Raw genomic sequence first — 5,596 nt, 5'->3', positions numbered from 1 at the left:
GGCAAAGCCAGATGCTTGATCTGTAAAATGTAAAAATCAATAATGCATTTGTTATTTTCAATGAATCTATGTCTTAAAGTAAACCAGAGAAAAATTAAACACCCATTTCATATTTTTGCTGATTTTCATTTTTCAAGAAAATTACAAGGAGGCATCTGGTGTTATCCTTTAACACAAAGAACCAACGTTTTTCCCAGAAATGCACTCTCTTCTTTTGCCTCTCTGTAAATGTATTTAATTTGCTATTACTTTTCAGATTTGTGCTTATCTGGGATATAGTCATGTAACTTGTCTGTTTCATAATTTAGAAAATGACATTTCCTTGTCTGTTTTTTAAACTATGCCTGATGAAAAGCCACCATTGATTATCTGGCTCTTGCCTAGGGAGTTATGTTTTTTTTTTTTTTTCCCAGGCCGTGCTTGAAATGTTCCTTCAACTCTTCATTGCGTTTAAATGCAGTTTAACTATAAATGAATTCATGTGCATTGTGTTTGTATCTACTTGTGTTAAGGAGTCAAAGAGAATTTTTATTGTTGTTCTTTTATGAAATGTGAATGTGTGTGTATGTGTGTGTGAATGCAAACTTTATTCAGTTGCCTGCAGAAGCAAAAAGAGGCAATTGTATCGCCTTGAGATAGAACTAAAGAGCTTGTGAGCTAATATGGGTTCTGGGAACTGAACTTGGGCCCTCTATCAGAGCAATACATGCTCAATGAGTGCTTCCTCCAGCCCTCTGACACACTGAGTTCAATCCTAAGAACTCCCATATTTGAGACAGCTGACTCATACATATTGTAGCCTGACTGCAACACTAACCATTGTGGATTCAGGAGGTAAAATTCAATACCATTTCCATGACTGTGTCATACAATTCACCATTGATGATGTTAAACTCGGAAACCTAAATGTGTGGGCATGATTTGACAGGGTTTCCTTATGTCTGTTTATTCCCCCCTTTACTCTCTCTCTTCTGCCTTCAGAGCTAGGATTTCTCAAATGTGAAAATATATTCTCCCTCTTGAAAGGAGAATATCAGCTTGTCAAGTACAGTTTGTAGTATCCTACTTGGCTAGGATATAGTGTTCACTTGTTTGAACTTTGGAATTCAGCAAAATTTGCTGATTCAGGTGACTTACATTTTGGTAGATTTTCTTTTTAAAGGAACTGGTGCATTTTAGCATAATGCTTTGATTTGTTGATATACATTTTTATTGCTATCCTTTAATGCAACCAAGGTCATTATGTATGAACTGTCTTTCATCTAACTTGTATCTTCTTTGTTGGCTAGGATATCAAATTCATTGATAAATTTGAGATGCTATGATTGGTTTTATTGATTTTTCTTGATTTGTTTTTGCTTCTTTAGACTTAATTTCCTTTTTCTTACCTTGCTGCTTGACATAAAGTTATAGGTCATTGGTGTTAGAGTGTTTCTTTCTAATATGTTTATTCAATGTGTTAAATATTCTCCAAGAACAACATTAAATTTGTAGTTATTTGAGCTTTTGCACTGTGATACTCTACATAAAATAATTTTAATTTTTCTCGTCACACCCAACCCATAACACTACATCACTTAAACTGGGAAAATAATAGACTATTGCACTATACTTCAGGAAGTTCTCTTGATATTACTCATCCCATTGACATCTTTCAGTGTATGTAGTAAGTTATTCTACCTATTCAAGTCTAAAGGGAGAATTTGTTCATGATCCACTCATACCTTCTCCATTATCATAATGTTTGGTCACCAAGTCCACCACATGTTACTTAATAGTATGATTTTAAAAAATATTTTCTAGGCCTATCACTGGAGGGAACTAACTCTTCTCTCAATAGACAATAGACATATGTATTCCTCTAGGTTTAGGATCATATGGATTTCCCCCTGTCTATGTTGCCATGTCAACTGGTATTACCATTATGCTAGTCTTATTCTGACAACCATATTGTAGAGATCTTATGAGTGCACTTCCCGTCTTATGCTTAAGAGACATTGTTTAGCCCCAGGAATTCTGAGTGTCTGACTCTTACAATCTTTCCTCTTTTTGTTGTGTGATTTTTTTTCCCTGAGCCTCAGGTGTAGGGTTTTTGATGACGATGTATCAGTTGGGATTTGTCACCCACAGTCTCTTATTCTGGTCATTAACATTGAGACAAGTTTCAGAGATTGGTAATAGTCTCCATCTGTTGTAAACAAAACAAAAAGAATTTTTTTTTATAAAACAGAAAATAATACACTTATCTGTGGGTATACAGAATATTATTTAAAACACAGAAGTTATATGGATTTAAGCAGATGGCAGTAATAGGTTCTCCCTTTGAGTCTATAACCTCTCCAGCCATGGGTAGTTGGCTAGGTTTATAGTAACAGGCATGTATGCCTTCCTATTGAGAAGATTGGAAGTCCAATTAGACAGCTATGGGTTTCTCCAAGATAGAAGTACCAATTTACACTGTTGGAGATAGTTTGGCTTTTAACTTTCAAATATATAATATATCCCATTTTTTTTCTGTCATGGCTCTACTATTTAACATAATTCTTCTATGAGAAAAGATGTTGAATGACTTTTAAACATATTTATTAAGATGTATTTTTAGCCAGAATTTGGTTTCTATTGGTTTATATATGTTGCATGTGTATGTGAGAAATAACTGTAACTGTAGAACAGAGACTTACAAGTCCTACATAGAAGCACACATGTAGAGTCTACATGACTTTAGAATAAGTCATAATGAACACCATTTGACATCTATCATTTTGATACATATATTTTCATGATTTGTTGGGTGCATAGCAACAATTGTGTTTCTCATTAAAGAACTATTTCCTCTATACATTTTAATTTTCTTCTTCTGATTTACCTGAAATTAATGGAGCTGTTCAACTTTCTTTTTATTAGTATTTACACAGGGAATCTTTCCTTATCACCTAATATCCCCAGTGGTATAAAAGTAGAACTATTATTTTGAGGGCAGGTATCAGTTGTGTAATTGGACTTAGCACATACTCAGTAGGAAGGAATTTGGGCCTGATACTGCAAACCTAGCTGCCAAAGACCAACTTTGACATCAAAAGGTAAACTGTGACAATCAGCCAATGAGAGGTCAATGTTGTGAGTGGCTGACAGAGGTGGATCCAAATGCCTACAGAGGATGTTACCTATGGAAGCCTGTAGTTTGAGAAGTCAGTTATTCATCAGACTTTTCTCTGAGGGAACAAAGCTGAATTGGGGGGGTGGGGGTGGCTGGCACTGCCTGTGGGTAGCAGAAAAATCTATGAACACTTTTAACTCTTTGGGGCCAGCAAGAAAGAGAAGGAAAGAAGGAAAATTCACACACACACACATAAAAACACACACACACACACAAGCATACACACAAGCACATGCACATACACACAAGCACATGCGCACACACACACAAAGAGTCGATGAAACAAGAGACAGAGTTCAATAAGTTCATACATACCCATATATATGTGCATGTATACATACATACATATATACATGCATATAGAGAGTCATACTCAAATTTACATTGAAAATGGTTAGAACAAAGCTCCAGCAAGTAAGCTTCTGCATTTCACATATACATATACATATACACATACACATACACATACACATACACATACACATACACATACACATACACATACACATACATATACATACATATAACATACACATACATATATATACAAAATTGATGCATGGAGCAAGCTCCAACACACATCCAGACAAGCTTTACATAAATACATAAATACATGCATACATACATACATAAATACATACACACATACACATAGTTGATGGATGCAAGGAACGCTGTTCCAACCCTCACACTTTATTTTTTCTTCCATAGCTTACATATCCCAGCAAAACCTTTCAGAGAGTATAAAATTACAGTGTGAGTATGTTTAGCTTTCTTCTAGCAAATGATTGGGGGATAAAACAGTATGTTCCCCAATACAATAAAAGAGATAATATTACATAGTAGAGGTAAAGAGAACAAATTATTCCTAAAAACTCACGTACATTTGTAACCAAGGAACTTGTTATAGATTAACAAAGTGTAAGCAAGCAAGGTAGTTTTCTCAGACAGTTTCTCTTACTGGTGGCAACATTTGTGGTTACAAAGAAGGGAGTAATTATTTTATTATTTATCTTTAAAAGTAATCTTTTAAGAATCTTAAAACAATCACAAATCTAAATTTTCATATAAAAAACCAATGTTCCCTCTGCCTTCTGCTTCTGCTTCTCTGCATGGGAACATTGCATTTAGAAGGATTACCAGTCATTTAACTATTCCATCATGTGAACATGTTACTGTAATCAAATTGTCACTTTTTACGTTTATGTTGTTGTTTGCTAACTTTTATAAATGATGTATTTTTGGCCCTGGACAAAACTGCTTGTAATCAATTAGTTGTAGCTGTGGCCAGAGCAGAATAGTGATTGAAGCCAAGTAGATCATCCTTTGAGTATTTTATAACATTTGCATATGTGAGCGTCTTTAAGACTCATGGATTTTGTGACTCATAGATTACGGTGCATGTACCACACACACCATAATCTATCTCTGATGCCCAATTCGAAGGCTAGTTTTCTAAAGACAATTGTTTATATACTTTGTTTTAATTTTAAAACAATGTTTTGTTTTTTACCTTTAGATGCAAAATATTTTAAGTATTGTAGTGATGTTTTACTCTAGATAGTAGGTTGCTTTATATAAAAATTAATAGGTAAGACTGTGATCCAGCTTCTAAAGAAGCAGGGAAAACTCTAGAGATTCATATTGAAGTTTCAGCAGTCCCAAGGGAGAGAAGAGAGGTCTTTAGAGCTGGTAGGGTTATTTGCATACAGCTTATGTTGTAATTCCTAGGAACACATTTTATCTTTTTTTTCACTCTTCAATGGGCCCCTGTTTTCTTTCCACTGACAGTAAACACATTTGCTTTGAACATAACAAAAGTAATTGTGTGAGAGAGGTTCAGCATGACTTTATTGTTCCACCTCCTGAGTCCTTTTTGCATATCATTCCTGGTACTTGACAAATGAGACTTTGGTCAGGGCAACATGACATCTTCAGGCAGAGCCTGAGCCTTTTCATTTCCTATGTTTCTTCCTTTTGAAATTTGTCAAGGAAAACATTTTCTAGCTCCCTTTAGTTTCGGGTCTTTAGTAGGCTTGTATGGTGTAACAATTATTATGCTAAACCATGGCAAAACATCAGGTTTTCCAGGAATGTGTGCAAGGAGATTTCAAGGCACTTGTACCCCAGGTCCTCACACTATTCTGTTGTTTGCATTTTCTGTGTAGCTTCATATCCACTTAAGTTCCTAAAATGAATACTCTCTAATTAAGAACTGAGTTACACTGGCAGTAGCCCTACATATTAGGCATATGCCAAACCTCACATGTCCCTCTGGTATTGCACATTCCTTTTTACCCTTATTGACTTGTGTTGTGCCCTTTTCATTGGAAAAGCTTCTTTCTTGAGGGCCTAATTCTGCTGGGTTCTCTTAGACTCTCATTTGTATGTATGTTGAGAGGATACTGGCTACATCTATAGCCCCTGTTCCTTTTCTTG

This window comes from Mus musculus, chromosome 16 (assembly GCF_000001635.26).
Source record: "Mus musculus strain C57BL/6J chromosome 16, GRCm38.p6 C57BL/6J".
In the NCBI taxonomy this organism is placed as follows: Eukaryota; Metazoa; Chordata; class Mammalia; order Rodentia; family Muridae; genus Mus; species Mus musculus.
This window is presented reverse-complemented; position numbering follows the sequence as displayed.